Source organism: Stomoxys calcitrans, chromosome 1, assembly GCF_963082655.1.
Source record: "Stomoxys calcitrans chromosome 1, idStoCalc2.1, whole genome shotgun sequence".
Lineage (NCBI taxonomy): Eukaryota > Metazoa > Arthropoda > Insecta > Diptera > Muscidae > Stomoxys > Stomoxys calcitrans.
This window is the reverse complement of record NC_081552.1, coordinates 84,716,159-84,738,351: the sequence shown is the minus strand read 5'-3', so window position 1 is coordinate 84,738,351 and position 22,193 is coordinate 84,716,159. Positions and strand designations below refer to the sequence as shown.

The following is a 22,193-nucleotide window of genomic DNA, read 5'->3' as shown; positions in this document are numbered from 1 at the left end:
TTTATGGGTATTTTGGGAATTGGTTTGGTCCCCCAAACATTAAGCCCGGAAAATATATCAGCAACGTGCTCTATTCTCATATATCTATATATCATTTATTTGAACCCCATATTGCCATTGCCCTCAAAATTGGATATCAAATTCGTTTTCTAATCTCATTATAACTCCTTATTTCAAAAGTAAGCCAATATGTCCGGTTTGGGTATTGGCCCTAAAAACTATAAATATTTAGTTCCACTCTCTTTAAGACCAAAATTGTCTTGGTGGGCAAATATGTCCTATTTGGGGGTTGTAATGTGGTGGGACGTCCCCTAGACAGTTGGTCCCTATTGTTGATATCAGATACGTGGTCTATTCCTACATACCTGTATTTGAGCCCTATATTTCCATAGTTAGCAAACATGACCTGCTTGGGGGTGTTTTGGAGCATGGGCGGCCACTCAGTGAGGTGGCCTTGAAAATATATCGGATTCGTGTTGTGGGGTGGCCCCATAGACACTTTTCCCGAAAACTGATATCAGATTCGTGCTTTACTCCCAAAGACCTTTTATTTGAGCCCCATATTGCTATGGTCGTAAATTTGTCCCTTTGGGAGAGGTGGCCCCCCAAACCCTTGGTCCCATATTTGGATATCAGATTCGTATTCCACATTCAATTACCTTTTATTTAAGCCCCATATTCTCATGGTCAGTAACTAAGTCCTGCTTGGGGGGTGTCTTGGGAAAGGGGTGGACCCCTAGAAAGTGCCGATTTTCTTGAAATTTTCACAGATGGTGCATAATGATCCCGTGGTGAAAATAGGGTACTACATTCTTTGATATCTGAAAGGGGGCGGACCCTCCCTCTTACCTTAATTTTCAGAAACGCCAGATCTCGGAGATTGGTGGTGCGATTTATGCGAAATTTTGTGCGCTCTCATATAGTACCCTAGAAATAAAAATTTAGTATCCAAATTTCGGATCGGGTACCTAGGGGGGCTGCCCCACCCTGAAACCTACCAAACATATATTTAGATCAATCACGACAATATGGGACTCAAATGAGAGGTATTTAGGATAGGAAAACGTATCTGATATCCAATTGTCGGACCAAGTGCTAGGGGGACCACCCCAAACCCCAAAACACCCCTAAATCGGACATATCTACCGACCATGGCAATATGGGACTTAAATGAAAGATATTTGCGAGTAGAATACGAATCTGATATCCAAATGTGGGAGCACTTTTCTGGGGGTCCACCCCTTTCCCAAAATACCCCACAAACAGCAATTTTTTAGTGACCATCGCAATATGGGACTCAAATGAAAGGTATTTAGGATAAGAAAACGTATCTGATATCCAATTGTCGGACCAAGTGCTAGGGAGACCACCCCAAGCCCCAAAACACCCCTAAATCGGACATAATTACCGACCATGAGCATATGGGGCTTAAATAAAAGGTATTTGAGAGTAGAGTACGAATCTGATATCCAAATATGAGACCAAGTGTTTGGGGGACCGCCTCTCACAAAAACATCCCCCAAAGGGTACAAATTTACGACCATAGCAATATCGGGCTCAAATTAAATGTCTTTAGGAGTAAAGCGCGAATTTGATATCAATGTTCGGGAAGAGTGTCGATGGAGCCACCCCAATCCCATAACACCACCCAAATAGTAAGTACTTTCTGACTGTTGCAATTGAGGGTCAAATAAGAGGGTTTTTAAAGTTGAACACGAATCCGGTATATATTTTCAAGGCCAACTCACTGAGTGGCCGACCATCCCCCTAAACACCCCCCAAGCCGGTCTTATTTGCCGACAATGGAAATATGGGGCTCAAATTAAAGGTATGTTGGAGTAGACCACGTATCTGATATCAACATTAGGGGCAAACTGTCTAGCAGACGTCCCACCACCATAACATCCTCCAAATAGGACGTATTTGCTCACCAAGACAATTTGGGTCTTAAAGAGAGTGGAACTAAATATTCATAGTTTTTAGGGCCAATACCCCAAATCGGACATATTTGCTGACTTTAGCAATAAGGAGTGTAAATGAGATTAGAAAACGAATTTGACATCCAATTTTGAGGTCAATGGCAATAGGGGTTCAAATAAATGATATATAGATATTTGAGAATAGAGTACGTTGCTGATATTTTTTCCGGGCTTAGTGTTTGCGGGACCACCCCAATCCCCAAAACACCCCTAAATCGGGCATATTTACCGACCATATCAATGTGGAGCTTAAATGAAAGGTATTGGAGGGTAGAGCAAGAATTGATACCCATTTTCGGGACCAATTTTCTGGGGGTCTACCCCTTTCCCAAAATACCCCACAAACAGCAATTTTTAGTGACCATCGCAATATGGGGCTCAAAGGAGTAGAATACGAATTTGATACCAAATGTAGGACCATGTATTTAGGGCATCACCTCTTTCCCAAAACACCCCCCAACGTGTAAAAATTTTTCGACCATGCCATTATGTGGCTCAAATGAAAGGTATTTGAGATTAGAAAACGAATTTGATAACTTATTTTGGGGCCATGTGTTTGGGGGACGCCTCATCCTGTAAACTCCTCTTAAAACAATGACAATATGGGGTTCAAATAAATGGTATTTAAGAGAAGAGCACGATGCTGACATTTTTTCAGGGCCAAGTATTTGGGGAACTACCTCTTCCCCGAAAACACCACTAAATCAGACATCATGAGAATATCGGGCTGAAATAAAGTATTATAAGAATGGAGTACACCTTACATCCAAACTTAAATTTGTAGACCAATAAAGATCATGTGGGATTCAGATAAAGGCACCTATATTGTTAAACTGTTACTCAAGTTTGCATGGTATTTCACTAAAAGATATTTAATTGTCGAAAATAAATATTTTGTTCCATATAAAGTAAAAGAAGGCGGATCGGAGAGGGCCCGGGTCAGCTAGTTTATAATAAAAACCGATTTCATTTTAAATTAACGTAAGTATATGACTACGGACAGTTGGTCAGGATAGATGTATATGAATTTTATCATATCGTTTGCAAACGCATCGGAATATCCATTTCCGAACCTATATAGTATATATATTCTTGATAGTCGTAATAATATAAGACGGTCTAGCCATGTCCGTCCGCCTGTCTGACTGTCTACAGTCTTTAAAAATAGATACAGAACTGTTAATTTGCACAGATCTTTTTTTGTCCATAGGCGTGTTTAGTGTGAAGATGGGCTATGTCCTGACATAGCCCCCGAAATATAGTCGAAATTTCGGACAGTGAGTTATGTAAGGCCACTCAACATCTTTGCTCAATACGGCCCAGATTTGGATATAGCCGCTATTAAGACAGATCTCTCGATTTAAGGTCTTGGGTCCATAAAAGGCTCATTTATTGTCCGATTTCGCTGAAATTTGGGGCAGTGATTTATGTTCGGCTCTTCAACAGCCTTGTTTACTTTTGCCCAGATCGGTGCAGATTTTGATATGGCTGCCATATAAAACGATCTCCCGATTAAAGTCTTGGGCCCCTTAAAAGGCTCATTATTTGTCCGATTTCGGTGAAATTTGGGACAGCGAGCTAGATCGGTCCAGGTTTAGACCAATAAAAGACGCATTTCTCAGTAACTTGGTAAAGCGAGTGGTGTAACGCTCCATGACATCTGTCTTCAATACGGCCCAGATCAGTGCAGGTGTGTATATAGCTGTCATATACCGGTCTCCAGATTTAGGGTTTTAGGCCCATAAAAGATGAATTTTTTAAAAGATTTTGCTGGAAAGGGCACAATGATTTTCGTTAGGCCCTTCGAAATTCGTACGTAGTATGGTTTAAATCGGTCTATATTTCGATATAACTGCCAAATAGACCGATCTCCCAATTTAGGGTCTTGGGTCTATAACAAGCGTTTTTATTATCCGATTTTCTTAAAATTAGCCGTTCAATACTGACCAGATCGGTCCAGATTTGGACTTAACTGCCATATATACCGAAATCCCGGTTTAAGTTTTAGGCCCAAGGTGAATTTATTAGCTGATTTGGCAGAAATTTAGCGCAATGAGTTCTGCTAGGTCCTTCCACATTCGTACCGAGTATGGTCAGGATCGGGCTATATTTGCATATACATAGCCTATATACCGATCTCCCAATTTAAGTTCTTGGGAGAGTAAAATCACGTTTATTACTCCATTTCGCTGCAATTTGACACAGTGGACTTAATTCGGAGATCGGTCTATATTTGGATATAGCTGCTATGGGTTTATAAATGATGACAGGCAACCAAAGTTTATGCCAATATCAATCGATCTTGGGTCTTGACTTCTTGAGACTCTAGAGGGCGCAATTCTCACTTGATTTGACTGAAATTATCACTTCCAATAACTGTGCTAAGTATGGTCTAAATCGGTGCATAACCTGATATAGCTGTCATATAAACCGATCTGGGGTCTTGACTTCTGGAGCTTCTTCACAATTCTTACCCGATTTGGCTGTAATTTTGCACGTGGTGTTTTGGTATTACTTCCAACAACTATGCTAAGTATGATTCAAATTGGTTTATAACCTGGTATAGCTGCCATATAAACCGATCTTGGATTTTGAGTTCTTGAGCCGCTGGAGGGTGCAATTCTCATCTGATTTGGCAGAAATTGTGCATGAGGTGTTTTGTTATGACTTTCAATAACTGTGATTAGTATGGCGCAAATCGGTACATATCCTTACAAATCTGCCATATAAACCGATCTGGGATCTTGACTTCTTGAGCCTCTAGACTGCACTATTCTTATCCGATTTGGCAAAAATGTCTACAACGGCTTCTCTCATGACCTTCAACATACGTGTCCATTATGGTCTGAATCGATCTATAGCTCGATACAGCTCCCATGTAAACCGATCTCCCGATTTTTCTTCTTGAGCCCCTAAACGACGCGATTCTTATCCCGATGAACTGAAATATTACACAATGACTTCTACAATGTTTTTTTTTTAATAATAATAATTTCTTTATTCACCAACATATTTCTTTACATTACAATAGATTGCTGATCTGTAATTACAGTTTGGTAAAAAAAGAAAGTAAGGTATTAATAGACAATGGCTCTGTTATAAGCCGTCTGTCATATATATAACTTTTCATGCCTTCTATACGGAGTTGTACTCATTTACTAGAAATTTCCTGTAGGATAAACATGTTTTTAAGTATGAAATTAGCTGTCGCCAATTGTCAGGTTCACGGCCGTCTAAGATGTTGATCATGGTTTCCTCAGATAGCACAGCAGATTGGAATATTGTAATTCTAAATTCTCTCAAAACAGGACACTCTCCAAGAAAGTGCAGTAATGTTTCATCTCGATTAAGGTTGCACATAGAACATTTTCTTTCCTCGTTTTCTGCATTAAATCTGTTGGCATTCAGGTTGATCAATCCACATCTTGCCTTAAAGACCCAGGAAATTTGATCGCTAGAGTAAGAATCAGTAAAGTACATTTCTCCCATTCTATAATCTAAATGTTTGTATATTCTAGATTGGCTTTGATATTTTAACTTCAAGTTTTCATAAAAGATATAATGTCGTTCACTATTAACCAAGCATGTGCTGAATAAATTCCACTCATATTCATTCGTGGTATTTGGCCATTGTACGTTTAATCGTTGTGCAGTTCTTTTAATATCTGATACCCAAAATCCTTCTTCTTGCAGTAATAAATTAGTTAGCTTTCTTGGTAAACGAGTTTCTTGATATTTGTGCATTATTTGGTGTATGTATTGTAGATGTAGATTTAGTGTATATAAATGGCAACTTTCAACCGCGGTCTCGAGCATGAGTGCGTAGTTAGGAGCAAAACAGGGCACCTTCAGTATTTTCTTCAAAAAATAACGTTGTAGTTTATCAACCTCGTCAAAGTGAGCAAATCCCCATACTTGAGCAGAATATGTTTGTATTGCCCTGCAAACGGCCTGGTAGATTTTCCATTTCATGGGAATATTGACATCTTTTTTTCCCAGAAAGTTAGTCCATGTGGTATTTATTGCCATCTTTGACTGGTTTGTGCGATTTTCTACATGCTTTAAAAATGATAGCTTTGGTGTAAATGTGACGCCTAGATATTTATACTCGTTTACAATTCTAATCTCATTTCCATTATACATCCATTTCTCTCTTGCGCTAAGCCTTCCTCCCTTTCTGAATATGAGTATTTCAGACTTGCTCATATTGACTTGTAAGTTCCACATTCTGCAGTAGTTTTCGAGGTTTAAGATCATGGTTTGCAGTATATGTATATCATCTGCTAGGATAACAATGTCGTCTGCATATAGCAAAAGTCTTATGTTCAAATTTTTGATGTATATTCCACCTTCTAAGTGTTCATGTAGATCATTTATATATAGAGAGAATAGCATTGGCGATAATAGGCATCCCTGTTTAACACCCGAATCAGTTCCAAAATATTCCGAAAGTTCCTCTCCTGTCCAAACCGCATATTCTGTGTTGTCATATATATTCTGAATCAGTTTTACGAACTTGTTTGATACACCAAGTTGAGCCAGTTTGTATAAAAGTGATTTTCTGTGAACATTATCAAAAGCCGCTTTGAAGTCCACAAAAAATGCGTATACTTTTTTATTTTCCTTGATTTTAAGGCTCACAATAGATGCTAGATTATAGATGTTATCAACAGTGGAATAACCTTTTCTGAATCCGGCCTGATATTCACATAACACCTGATGATGATTTACCCATTTACATAGTCTTTCGTTTAGGATACCCATCATTATTTTTGCCAAGCAGTTCATAAACGCAATTCCTCTGTAATTTGAAGGTTCTGACATATTTCCTTTTTTATGTATCGGGAATATTATAGTCTTATTAAATGCATTATCAATATCTCCAGTATTTAGAATTTTGTTGTATCTAACTACTAATTGCTTATGGAAATCTTCTGTTGCATATACAATGTGTTCATATGGGATTCGATCCTCTCCTGGCGCTTTATTCATCTTCAACTTTCTAAGAACACTTTTTAGCTCTACCAAACTGATTTCACTATCTAAAATCAGATCAGTGTTAAAATTTAGGGCGTAAGATATTTGCAATGCATTCTGTTGAGGGTTTAAAAGCTCTTGAAAGTGATTTTTGAAACATTCTGATGATATTGTTGGACTTATTTGAAATGTTTGGTTCCTTATCACTTTGACTGCTCTCCACCACTGCTTAGAGTCGCTTACATTGTTTATTGTATTCAATAAATATCTGTTATGGTTCTGTTTACTGATTAAGCATATATATCTGTATTTTTTGGCAGATTCTAAATATTGTGTTTTGGACTCAAGTGAGTTGTCTTTTTTGTAAGTTTTTAACAGAGAGAACATACTATTTCTTGCATTGTGACATTTAAAGTCATACCAAGGTTGTTTTGGTGTAAATCCTCTTTGGTGTACCTCAAGTTTTACTGACGCTTTTATTGTGTTTCCAAGATCGGCCAATGTAAGGTCATTTGATCTGCTTATAAACTTATTTAGATTCTCTTGGAGATCTACATGGTACCTGCTGATTTTATTTTTATTCCATAAACGTTTAGGAAGTAAATTAAGGCCTTTGTTAGTAGTGTTTTCTGTAGGTAACTTGAGTTGAATTTTTATTGGCAAGTGGTCTGACCACGTTTTATTTTCTACTACAAATTCCTCTACCAGATTTAGTATTTCTTGTGATACTGCGCAAATATCATTTACGGATGCTCCAGTTCCACTTATAAAGGTAAGATTTCCTTCCTCGTCTCCGCGTGTTCTACCATTTAGAATGAGCATATTATTATTTGTACATAGTTCTACAAGTAGATTTCCCTTTCTATTAACTTGTTTATCTCGAGATTTTCGTGTGTTCATTCCAGCTGAGAATAATTCCCTGTATACTTCGTTTACTTCTTGTGATATTTCTCCTATCCTTGAGTTAAGGTCCCCAATTAAAATTGGATTAAATACATCTTTTTCTTCGAAAAGTTTACGGATTTTATTATAGTCATATGACCATTGTGCGGGTCTCCAATATTGAGGTATGATTGTAAATATTGGTCCCTGTTGGGAATAAAACAGATAGCAGTTTATATTTTCATGTTTTATTACTCGATGGTTTATACCCATTCTTGAAACCGTGTTATTTACTGCAAATATGATACCACCAATTCCACGACCGTGCGTGTGTACTTTTATTGCCGGAACATTATACAATTCAAATCCAGGGAAATATTTCTTAACGTTTTCAAATTTATTTTCAAGTAGATGTGTTTCTGTTAATACAAGTATATCATTTTTATTTAAGAAATTGAAGAATGATGGATATAAATATTTGTTTTCCATTCCATTGACGTTATACGATAAGGCAGTAAGGTTTCGGTAAGTTGTATTTGGGGTTGTAATTAGTTTTTTGACTGAGTTTCACATAGCAAATACTCGTAATTGGTGTCCAAAGTTTCAATAATATCACCGTAGATCTTATGTAGTTCATCCTTGGCATCGTTTTTTCCGGCAACTAGTTTTCGGTCCTTATTCCATGTAAACCATATATTTTTTATTTTGATTTTGTCTTCTCTCACAGTAATATTATGCTCCTTAGATATTTTCATTATTTTTGACTTCAGACATAGAGAGATCTTTTTCAACTGTTGCTTCGAAGGGATGAGATCACGCTCTATATATATGTTCGAACCAGCTAACTTTCTACCATTTCGAATGACATCCTCAGATTCTTGGCTTGATGTGAACTCTGTCACAACAGTCATTCTACCATTTCTTTCGTGTATCTTCCGAACGGATCTAGCCATCACTTTGAGTTCTAATTTATTGGTTAATATGTTGTTCACCTCATTTACAGGTTCACTTGAACTATTTAGCCCTCTGATAAAAATCTTGTTGCTTTTGATATGTTCGTGCATCCACATTAAGTCCTTCTTGTTTTCTTCGCATTCTCGTCGTACATATCTAAGTTCCTCTTTTAATTTCTGATTTTCAGTTCTCAATTGGTTTATTTCCGAACTTATAGAGTTGATTTCTACTTTGACTTCTTCTATGTCTTCTTTTGTGGACAAAGTTTTTAGCTTTTCATCCAAATTTGAATTGATTGTGCTGCTAATAAGCTCTATGAGTTCGATTTGTGAAAGACCAGTCGGAGTTACTGCCCTTTCTGTTTCAATATTTGGGGATAATTCGTTTCTGTTTCGTTTCGCAGATTGAACATTAATTGTTTGCTGGGTAGCAGTGGAGTTAGCTGGAGGAGTACGTTGCATCTTCAAAGTTGAAACCAGAAATATTTTAACGGAAATTTGCTGTGGTTGGCAACTCGCTTTTTTCGTAATCGATATTTTTTCCAAAGTTATCGAGATTTATCGTTTTTATATCACCACTATGTTTGAAGAACAAGGCCAGCTGATGTTATTGTTTTGGTTTTGTGGTGTTGGTGCGAACATTAACTTTCCAGTGTGAAAATACAAAACTCTTGCAATTTTTGTGGGAGAAATATAGCTTTTACTGACTTACCTAGGCATGCAAGAATGTCTTCTACACCGTCAGGAGTGCCACCTTCCCTATATTTTTGTTTGGAAGTGGATCCAAGATTGTTTGATGTCTCTTTCCTCGTAAATTTGATGGATAAGTAGCAGCTATCACGCAGTATGTCCGTCTGCTCGTATAAAGTTTGTAAGTCTCTCTAAAGTTTGTAAGTCTCTCTATGTTAACCATAGATTCGGACCATCAATTCATTAATGGTCCGAATCGGACTTTGATTTGATGTAACTCCAATAGCATAACAGCTCTTATTCACTATTCTTTGTTTGCCAAAAAAGGTATACCGCGCAAAGAAGTCGACAAATGCGATCCATGGTTGAGGCTTTATAATATTCGGTCCGGCCGAACTTAGCAGGCTCTTACTTCTTATATTTCATAATATATTTTAATGTTGTTTTAAATTAACATTAAAAAATTATTAATACGATATTGGTTTGCCTGTTTCAATTTCTTAAACGCCCTATATGGCTTGCATGTTGCAAAAACCTTAGATTTTCAACTTAATTCAAATCGGGATCCAGGACGGGCCGCTATTGTAAAGATACGTTTCTTAATCTAAAATATAACTTTTGCAACTGTTTAACAAGGAGGTATCTTTGTTTCTCGAGAAAGTCCACACAACTCGCCAGCAAATTCAATTATGTTCTTATTTGGGAGATCTTTATATAATTCTGTATTCATTTTAGTTGGAAAAAATCAAAATTTTAACTTTCCAAGTGTTTCAAATGCACCAAATACCATAAGCGATCCGGGGCCATGGTTTTGGTTGCATGTCGAGGGTATAAAGAATCCAATAGTTTGACCATCAGTTCCATTCAAGGCTGCGAAGTTTAGCATCTAGCACTCGACTCGGACCCTGGGTCAGAGTCTAAGTTGGAGTCGGAGAACTAAGCCGGAGTCGGAGAGCGGTTCGGAGTCTGGGCAAGCGTGCTCAACTCCGAACTAAAGTCCGACTCAGGCCCAATATGGCAGCTATATCAAAATATGGATCCAATCTCAACCAACCTACAATAATTTCAAGCGGCTAGCTTTACTCCTTCGAAAGTTAGCGTGCTTTCGACAGACGGACGGACTTGGATAGATCGATGACGATCAAGAATATATGTACTTTATAGAGTCTTAGACGAATATTTCGAGGAGTTACAAAGAAAATGACGAAATTAGTATACCCCATCCTATGGTGGATGGTATAAAAATTTGGCCGGCCGGGGGACTCGAACCTCGGTTACCGAATTCTTTTGTGATATGTGATATGCAGTACTAACTGACGGAAGGATAGTTAGCACAACTACAACAACTAGAACTCCGGTATGGCATTTAGCATAACTACCGATAGGGTAATAAGCACTCTTTGGTGGTACTGCAGAAAAGAAAACATTGTTAATAAAATTGGCAGAAACAAAATGAATTTATTTTTTATGGAAATGATTGATGGAACTGATATATCGCTAATGCTCGTCTTCTTTTAACCCTATTTATTGTATTGTGGTTAAGATAACTACTATGGAATAACCAAAATATGGATCGAACAATTGAAATTGTTGTGACATTACTATCTTTCTGTTCTTATAATCTTATTCCAACCAATAATTTCTCTGGGTGCATGGTCTCAAGAAATCAAATTGGGAGATCGGTTTATATGGGAGCTATAGCAGGTAATATACCGATTTGGACTGTACACGGCACAGTTGTTGGAAGTCATAACAGAGCACTATCTGTAAAAATTTTAGCCAAATCAGACAAAAATTGTGGCTTACAGGGGATCAAGAAGTCAAATTGGGAGATCGGTTTATATGGGAGCTATATCCAAATCTGCAATTCCCAACGACCTTCATCAATATTAAGTATCTGTGCAAAATTTAAAGTGACCAGCTTTATGCGTTCGACCGCTATCGTGATTTCGACACCCGGACGGACATGGCTACATCAACTCGGAATGGCGAGACGATCAAGGATATATATACTTTATGGGGTCTTAGATGAATATTTCGAGGTGCTACAAACGGAATGACTGGATAATTATACCCCATCCAATTGTTGTGGGTATAAAAACTCTGTATTTGTTTACGACTCATGTTTTCATTAGCTGCTAAAAGTTGAATATACTCTTTCGACTACGTATACAACAACTCCTCTCAACGCAGCTATAGTTGGGAGAGTGTTGACAAAAAGCTACTGTATTGCGGTGTGGATTGATTGAAGTTATAATTTCCACTTTTCTTTTAGTAACTAATCTTATTTCAATAAACATTTCGCGCCCCATACCCCAAAGTTTGTTAAACACTTCGACAAAAAAATAAGGATTAAATACTATGAACAAGTAAAAAGGCGTTAAGTTCGGCCGGGCCGAACTTTGGATACCCACCACCTCGGCTATATATGTAAACCACCTTTCGTCAAAATCCGGTGCAAAACTCATAACTTATGTCCCATAGCAGAAATATGTGGAGGGGCTTAACTTTACTCTTTGTCCCAAATTTCGGCAACATCGGACAATAAATGCGCTTTTTATGGCCCCAAAACTTAAAACCGAGAGATCGGTCTATATGGCAGCTATATCCAAATCTGGACCGATCAGTGCGATAATGCAGAAGTATGTTAAGGGGCTTAACTTAACTCACTGTCCCAAATTTCGGCGACATCGGACAATAAATGCGTGTTTTATGGGCCTAAGACCCCAAATCGGAGGATCGTTCTATATGGCAGCTATATCTAAATCTGAACCGATCTGAGCCAAATTCACAGAGGACGTCGGAGGGCCTAAGACAACGCACTGTCCCAAATTTCAGCAAAATCGGATAATAAATGTAGCTTTTATGGGCATATAACCCTAAATCGGAGGATCGGTCTATATGGCAGCTATATCCAAATGAGAACCGATCTGAGCCAAATTGACGAAGGACGTTTTAGGGCCTAATACAACTCACTGTCCCAAATCATAGGAAAATCGGCTATTAAATGTGGCTTTTATGGGCCTAAGACTCTAAATTTGAGGATCGGTCTATATGGCAGCTATATCCAAATCTAGACCGATCTGAGCCAAATTGACGGAGGATATCGAAGGGCCTAACACAACTCACTGTACCAAATTTCAGCAAAATCGGATAATAAATGTGGCTTTTATGGGCCTAAGAGCCTAAATCGGCCGATCGGTCTATATGGGGGCTATATCAATATATAGTCCGATATAGCCCATCTTCGAACTTAACCTGCTTATGGACAAAAAAAGAATCTGTGCAAAGTTTCAGCTCAATATCTCTATTTTTAAAGGCTGTAGCGTGATTTCAACAGACAGACGGACAGACGGACGGACATGTCTAGATCGTCTTAGATTTTTACGCTGATCAAGAATATATATACTTTATAGGGTCGGAAATGGATATTTCGATGTGTTGCAAACGGAATGACAAAATGAATATACCCTCATCCTTCGGTGGTGGGTATAAAAATAACGATTTACAAATCTTTTTTTTTATATTTTTATTTATTTATATATTTTTTTTTTTTTTTTAATATTAAATTAACCTTGTCTTCTAATTTACCTTGATTTTCTAATTAATTACAAATTAAATTCCAGTGATCAACTCCTACTTGATCGAAGAAATCAGTATGGTTATGCTTATGGTTACTGAAACAGGGCTTGTCTTATCAATCAATAGTCAACTTAATTTATCACTGTGTTTGGAGCTGAATACTAGCAGGTTAACGCATCCTCCGTCTTTCACTGAATGAAACTAGAACAGCTGCTTGACTACCTGCCATTCTTCGTTAATTGAAATATGTATTGACAAATGCAACAACATATAATGCACAGTAATGTTTCATTCTCTAATAAGTCCCATCCAATACCTCCCCCACCTCACTCAGCAATACTGCTCCCACAAATATTGCTATCATCTGGAAATGTAAAGAGAGAATGGGAGATAAAACTTAACGAACATAATGAGAGGATCGCCATTATTGAAATCGAGGGAAATCGTTCGCGACACCAAAAAATACTTGCAGGTATTAAAAACAGCGTGAGTGAATGAATTCCCGCAGAGCAGAAGAGAATGCCAACGAGAAAGATGGTACAAAAACGAAAAACAATATTTCATCTCATTTCACCACATTCTATTAACCCTTCTGCGATTAAAATATATTGAATTGCAGACGATACCGCCACAACACAGACAATTTTAATTATTTGTTACATTGGAAATATACAATTCTGCTACAAAAAAAAATAATTGTTTTATTAAAGATTTCAAATAATGTTCTCTTTTTTTGGCTATTTGATCCAATTTGATGAACTAAAAATGTCTGGAAACGGCATGGTTCATTAGGACGTCAGTCGCAAATCTTTCCCATGACAGGTCATCCTGGGTTTTACTTTTATCATCGACCACTTTATTATAACAATTTCCCATCTTCTCTATAACCCTGCATTTGATGAATTACGGTGCTAATTTGGCATTGAACTTGTTCGCCTTATTACTCAAAGCGAAATTTCGTCTATAGATTTCCTCACCAGTTTTGTAATCTGTAACACGAGATCTCAAATTGTACCGATAACTGTTATTATCATACGCTATCTCCAAATTACGCTTAACCTTTTCCCTGATTATCTGTAATCGATCGTCCCGATCGATCCTTTCTCCCACATCTAGACTATTTAGTCTTTGCAGTAACTCAAATGACTGTCCATGCGTCATCACTTGATCACGAAATAGAACACAAAATGGCGAAAATCCAATACCACTATGGATTATACTTCGTAAAGCAACAGAAATCCGGCTAATGTTGGTATCTCATTCCCTCTGGTCCTATTTTAGATATTGTAACGTTCGGAGTTAATCCTTGTTGTTGTTGTTTATCAGGCCTACCTATTGTTTTGTATGCCGGCTCTTTGATAACGCCACGGGAGCACTCAAAAATGCTAAAATAAAAAGAGGTATTTGTTAGTTAATGTCTTAAAAATAAAGATTTCATTTTGTAAACAATTGGTTGTACTAAACAGCTGTTTAGTACTAATAAGCTGATTTAACCCAAGGTATACTTAGTAGTTTATGAATCTTATCGATAGCACTACACCCTCACACTTTTAATAAAAAACAAGTAAGAGCATGCGAAGTTCGACCACGCCGAATCTTATAAACCCTCCACCATTGATCGCATTTGTTGAAATCTATGCGCGGTATCTCTTTTTAGACAAACATAGAATATTGAATAAGAACTGTTGTGCTATTGGAGCTATATCAAGTTATTGTCTGATTTGGACCATCAATGAATGCTGAACATTGTAGAAGTCATTGTGTAATATTTCAGTTCATTCGGATAAGAATTGCGCCTTGTAGGGGCTCAAGAAGCAAAATCGGGAGATAGGTTAATATGGGAGCTGTATCAAGCTATTGATCGATGTTGAAGGTCATGAGAGAAGCCGTTGTACAAAATTTCAGCCAAATCGGATGAGGTTCAAGAAGTCAAAATCCCAGATCGGTTTATATGTAAGACCCTTTGTAAAGTGCTTGTATCTTTTTATACCCTCCACCATAGGATGGGGGGTATACTAATTACGTCATTCTGTTTGTAACTACTGGAAATATTCGTCTGAGACCCCATAAAGTATATATATTCTTGATTATGCATCTTTGATACTAGCTTCTCCAAAGCTACCTTGATAGCCAATGAAAAATTGATAGCCAATGAAAAATTTCAAGCGGCTAGCTTTACTCCTTCGAAAGTTAGCGTGCTTTCGACAGATAGATTCGACTTGATTATGCATCTTTGATACTAGCTTCTCCAAAGCTACCTTGATAGCCAATGAATTTTCGGCGTATTTCACTATAACATTATCCTTCAATAACTCTACATTAATATTTGCCCATTGTAGAAAAACAATAGCTTCTTCATATTTCTTTTATCCGTTAGGGATATACAGGTCCAAATTAAAAGACCATCTGGATTTTTTTAACTTCATGATAATCGCTAACAGCCTCATTACCGATTCTCTTTTCAGTTCTCTTCTGCAAACTTCGTGTTTCTCCTCTGTTCTTGTAGGAGTCATCGCTCTCAGTGCTCCACTGACCAGATTAACTCTACAAAGTTCTTTCGCGTTCGTTGTCATTTTTTTATACCTTCCACCATAAGATGGGGGCATACTAATTTTGTCATTCTGTTGGCAACTCCTCGAAATATCGATCTCAGACCGCATAAAGTATATATAATCTTGATCGTCATGACATTTTATGTCGATTTAGCCATGTCCGTCCATCCATCCGTTTGTCTGTTGAATGCACGCGAACTTTCGAAGGAGTAAATCTTGCTGCTTGAAATTTTACACAAATACTTCTTATAAGCGTAGGTCGGTTGGGATTGTAAATGGCCCAAAGCGGTCCATGTTTTGATATAGCTGTCATATAAACCGATCTTGGGTCTTGACTTCTTGAGCCACTACAGGGCGAAATTTTTATCCGATATGGTTGCATGAGGTGTTTTGCTATGATTTCCAACAATTCTGCAAAAAATGGTTGAAATCGGTCCATAACCTGATACAGCTGTCATATAAACCGATCTCTGGGCTTGATTTCTTGAGCCTCTAGAGGGCGCAATTCCTATCCGATTTGGTTGAAATTTTGATGACGGATTCTTGTGACAAATAATGATACAAGCGGCCGGTGATCAGTAACACTTGTTAATCTACTAACGTGAAGGCACGGACTAAAACAGCCTATACCCCAGTGAATTCAAGTCATGTTTCGATAGCGTAGTGATGGCATATGATATCGGGACGTCTAACCCGATCTCTCCTTGAGACAAAGCCTTTCCCAGCACACAATTTGACGCGTCCGTTGTTAACAAAAATGGTTTTTCAAAATCAGAGTATTGTAGGATGGGGGGTTTTAACAGTCTCATTTTAAGTGTATCAAACGCATTTTGGAACTCGGAACTCCTTTCAGATGCCTTATTATACCCACCACCGAAGGATGCGGGTATATTAATTTTGTCATTCCGTTTGCAACACATCGAAATATCCATTTCCGACCCTATAAAGTATATTCTTGATCAGCGTAAAAATCTAATACGATCTAGACATGTCCGTCCGTCTGTCTGTTGAAATCACGCTGCAGTCTTTAAAAATAAAGATATTGAGCTGAAATTTTGCACAGGTTGTTTTTTTGTCCATAAGCAGGTTAAATTTGAAGATGGGCTATATCGGACTATATCTTGATATAGACCCCATATAGACCGATCGGCCGCTTAAGGGTCTTGTGCCCATAAAAGCCACATTTATTATCCGATTTTGTTGAAATTTAACAACAGCGAGTTGTGTTACGCCCTTCGATATCCTTCGTCAATTTGGCTCAGATCGGTCCAGATTTGTATATAGCTGCCATATAGACCGATCCTCCGATTTAGGGTCTAAGGCCCATAAAAGCCACATTTATTATCCGATTGTGTTGAAATTTAAGACAGCGAATTGTGTTAGGCCCTTCGACATCCTTCGTCAATTTGGCCCAGATCGGCCCAGATTTGAATATAGCTGTTATATATACCGATCCTCCGATTTATGGTCTTAGGCCCATAAAAGCCACATTTATTATCCGATTATGCTGAAATTTGGGACAGTGAGTTATCTTAGGCCGTTCGACATTTTTCTATAATTTTACCCTGATCGGTTCAGATTTGGATATAGCTGCCATATAGACCGATCTCTCGGTTTAGGTTTTAGGTTTTTGTGTATTAGACTCTTCGACATTTTTCTGCAACTTAGCCCAAATCGGTGCAGATTTGGATATAGCTGCCATGTAGACCGATCTCTCGATTTAAAGTCTTGGCCCCATAAAAGACGCATTTATAATCCGATTTCACTGAAATATTACACAGTGACTTTGTTAGACTTTTCGATATCTGTGTCGTATATGGTTCAGATCGGTTTATTTTTAGATATAGCTACTAAAAAGACCAGTATTTTGTTATACACAATTGAAAAAAGTCTTGTATTTATTAGTATTTGGTCCAAATCGGACCATATAACTGCTATGGGACATAAGATATGAAATTTTCACCGGAGTTTGATGGAAGGTTGTTTACATATATACCCGAGATGGTGGGTAGCCAAAGTTCGGCCCGGCCGAACTTAACGCCTTTTTACTTGTTTTTTCTTGATAATGCATTTAATGCATTATCGGCAAAATTCAGGTTTAAAGTGGTGACCACTTTCTGTGGAAAACGCAGTCAAATGACGCGATTCCTAATGCAAATTTATCTGGTGAAATGAGCACCTCATATCCAACGTTGAAAACTACTTCGCCCTGGCAAGTCTGTCTGAGACGTCCGTGTTCCGAGCCTGAAATAAAGGGTGATTTTTTTGAGGTTAGGATACTTTCTGTGGAAAACGCAGTCAAAGTCTGTGGAAAACGCAGACACTTTCTGTGGAAAACGCAGTCAAATGACGCGATTCCTAATGCAAATTTATCTGGTGAAATGAGCACCTCATATCCAACGTTGAAAACTACTTCGCCCTGGCAAGTCTGTCTGAGACGTCCGTGTTCCGAGCCTGAAATAAAGGGTGATTTTTTTGAGGTTAGGATTTTCATGCATTAGTATTTGACAGATCACGTGGGATTTCAGACATGGTGTCAAAGAGAAAGATGCTCAGTATGCTTTGACATTTCATCATGAATAGACTTACTAACGAGCAACGCTTGCAAATCATTTTCAGTGAATGGGCCCTAGAAAAGTTGGCAGAAAATCCGCTTTTTTATCCACAAATTTTGTTCAGCGATGAGGCTCATTTCTGGTTGAATGGCTACGTAAATAAGCAAAATTGCCGCATTTGGAGTGAAGAGCAACCAGAAGCCGTTCAAGAACTGCCCATGCATCCCGAAAAATGCACTGTTTGGTGTGGTTTGTACGCTGGTGGAATCATTGGACCGTATTTTTTCAAAGATGCTGTTGGACGCAACGTTACGGTGAATGAACACACTTCGAACCGAACACTGATTTTGGTAATAAAATTCAATGATTTGCAAGCGTTGCTCGTTAATAAGTCTATTCATGATGAAATGTCAAAGCATACTGAGCATCTTTCTCTTTGACACCATGTCTGAAATCCCACGTGATCTGTCAAATACTAATGCATGAAAATCCTAACCTCAAAAAAATCACCCTTTATATAATATTCATTCAAAGAATGTACCTCATACTTCATTTCTTCCAAAAAACGGCATTATTCATTGTATTCAACAACTTTATATGCTGAATACCATGCGCCGGTATCAAGCAATTCGCCAAAAAAAAACCCTTTCGAAACTTCTTTATTCAAAATCAGACTATCCTTTTTCACATTTAGGTTGACTGGTACAATCAACTCCGATCATGCCGGTATCACTAACTTCCCTGCATCTCCTCTTTTCGCATTCTTCGGCAAAAAAATCTCACTACCATCGATATTAAAACTGACAGTGTAAGTCTCGACGACTATAACCCAGTATCGGTAATCAGCACTACATTGTATCGATAATCAGCATTACATTCGAAGTCCCCAAGCAATAAGCGGCATCTTTTGTTATACCGGTCAGTTTCGCCGGCTCGTGTGTATTGATTCTACTCAAATTCTGATTCTCCCATATCAACACGTCTTCCCCCGTATCTATAAAAAAAGGTTAACTTCTTACCCAAATCCTTACAGACTATAGTCACGTATTCTTACATTTGGCCTTCGTAGATAACTTCTCCTGTCATCCACCCTTCGCAGTTTCCCTGTTCCTCATAGGAACAAGTTCTAAAATTGCCGCTTGCCCGATTTCTTGAACTCTGGCCATAAAGTCGTATATTATCATTACCATTGCTGAAATTCCTACTATCAGCAGTGCGATTACCACCACTTAAATCCCGGTTAACATACCCAGCACCATCGTTGTGACCGGCATGGCCATTAACGCCACCCTCAATTCTACCAACATTGTGTCTATTAGATCCATTCGCGGTTCTGTATATGCCATCGTACCCATTATTATATCTGGAACTGTAACTGTTACCGTATCGGTTATCGTACTTGTTATCGTATCTTTTACCGTATCGGTTACTGATTCCATTTCCTTCCCTACGGTCATTACTGTATCTGCCACCTGCATTAGAGTATCTATTATATCCGAAACCTCCCTTATTCACTGCGTAAATGTTTTTGCTTTCAAGACCTAAAGACTTCTCAGCACTCATGCATCTCTGTGCTGACTCATTCATTGTGCTCTGTGAATTAGCTAACAGGATCGTACGATAATCCTCATTGACACCCTTTACAAAAACATTCAACGCCATATTATTATTCACTTTGAATATTGCATCCTTCGTCTCCTGTGAAGGTTGCGCTAAACTACCTATCTCAATTGATCCGTCAATTCTGAAGAACTCTCTCTAAACTTTGATATAGTTCCACTGCTCTGAGCAGTTGACCCTAACTCAGACAGGACCTGTTGCAAATTCTTCGGATTTGGGTATGACTTCACCAAAAGGCTTTTTAGTTCAGCGAATGTTGAAGGCTTATTAGACCGACCAAGAGTACTGCGAACTTAAGCCGATAATTTGAAGTTATAGGCGTACCTAATAAAGATTGACCTCTCATCCTCCTTCACCTTGTTATACAATAGCTCTGTTTGTGATATGAAATCATCTAAAAATTTGTACATACACTTGAATACATGTAGGTTTTTACCCACCATATTTATATCAAACTGACCCATATCTGATGAACTCCCTTGTATCTTAACCTTTTTATACCCACCACCATAGGATGGGGGGTATACTAATTTCGTCATTCTGTTTGTAACTACTCGAAATATTCGTCTGAGACCCCATAAAGTATATATATTATTGATCGTCGCGACATTTTATGTCCATCTAGCCATGTCCGTCCGTCTGTCTGTCGAAAGCATGCTAACTTCCGAAGGAGTAAAGCTAGCCGCTTGAAATTTTGCACAAATACTTTTTATGAGTGTAGGTCGGTTGGTATTGTAAATGGGCCATATCGGTCCATGTTTTGATATAGCTGCCATATAAACCGATCTTGGGTCTTGACTTCTTGAGCCTCTAGAGAGCGCAATTCTTATCCGATTGGAATGAAATTGTGCAAGACGGATCCTCTCATGACCATCAACATACGTGTTTATTATGGTCTATATCGGTCTATAGCCCGATACAGCTCCCATATAAATCGATCTCTCTATTTAACTTCTATTTAACTGAGCCCCCAAAGGGCGCAATTCTTATTCGAATTGGCTGACATTTTACACAGGTCTCCAACATATAATTTAATTGTGGTCTAAACCGGGTCATATCTTGATATCGCTCTAAAAGCAGAGAAAATCTTTTCTTATATCATTTTTTGTCTAAGAAGAGATGCCGGGAAAAGAACTCGCTCCATGGTGGTGGATATATAAGATTCGACCCGGCCGAACTTAGCACGCTTTTACTTGTTTATATTCAAACGGCTCAAAAGTTTCTCTATTTCAACACAAAGATCTACAGCTTCAATTTCTTTAATTAATTCTTCATTTACGATAGGTAAAGGGTGATTTTTTGAGGTTAGGATTTTCATGCATTAGTATTTGACAGATCACGTGGGATTTCAGACATGGTGTCAAAGAGAAAGATGCTCAGTATGCTTTGACATTTCATCATGAATAGACTTACTAACGAGCAACGCTTGCAAATCATTGAATTTTATTACCAAAATCAGTGTTCGGTTCGAAATGTGTTTCGCGCTTTACGTCCGATTTATGGTCTACATAATCGACCAAGTGAGCAAACAATTAATGCGATTGTGACCAAGTTTCGCATTCAGTTTACTTTATTGGACATTAAACCAACCACACGAATGCGTACAGTGCGTACAGAAGAGAATTTTGCGTCTGTTTCTGAGAGTGTTGCTGAAGACCGTGAAATGTCGATTCGTCGCCGTTCGCAGCAATTGGGTTTGTGTTATTCGACCACATGGAAGATTTTACGCAAAGATCTTGGTGTAAAACCGTATAAAATACAGCTCGTGCAAGAACTGAAGCCGAACGATCTGCCACAACGTCGAATTTTCAGTGAATGGGCCCTAGAAAAGTTGGCAGAAAATCCGCTTTTTTATCGACAAATTTTGTTCAGCGATGAGGCTCATTTCTGGTTGAATGGCTACGTAAATAAGCAAAATTGCCGCATTTGGAGTGAAGAGCAACCAGAAACCGTTCAAGAACTGCCCATGCATCCCGAAAAATGCACTGTTTGGTGTGGTTTGTACGCTGGTGGAATCATTGGACCGTATTTTTTCAAAGATGCTGTTGGACGCAACGTTACGGTGAATGGCGATCGCTATCGTTCGATGCTAACAAACTTTTTGTTGCCAAAAATGGAAGACTTGAACTTGGTTGACATGTGGTTTCAACAAGATGGCGCTACATGCCACACAGCTCGCGATTCTATGGCCATTTTGAGGGAAAACTTCGGAGAACAATTCATCTCAAGAAATGGACCGGTAAGTTGGCCACCAAGATCATGCGATTTGACGCCTTTAGACTATTTTTTGTGGGGCTACGTCAAGTCTAAAGTCTACAGAAATAAGCCAGCAACTATTCCAGCTTTGGAAGACAACATTTCCGAAGAAATTCGGGCTATTCCGGCCGAAATGCTCGAAAAAGT

General features: G+C 38.3%; 1 protein-coding gene and 1 long non-coding RNA gene across 2 annotated transcripts in view; one reads left to right on the top strand and one right to left on the bottom strand.

The window, feature by feature from the left end:
• The window catches only part of LOC131998538 (uncharacterized), a 229,932-nt gene extending 216,183 nt beyond the window's left edge, over positions 1 to 13,749 (top strand). Inside the window, exon 2 of the mRNA XM_059370901.1 lies at positions 13,108 to 13,749. The gene's annotated coding sequence lies outside the window, so the exon portion shown is untranslated. The remainder of the gene's footprint in view (positions 1 to 13,107) is intronic.
• Positions 13,668 to 14,487, bottom strand: LOC106094933 (uncharacterized). The gene is made up of 2 exons (XR_001222664.2): positions 14,123 to 14,487; positions 13,668 to 14,052 (listed from the first exon to the last, which is right to left on the bottom strand). It is a non-coding gene; the product is annotated as an uncharacterized LOC106094933 (long non-coding RNA).
• Positions 14,488 to 22,193: the final 7,706 nt, after the last annotated feature.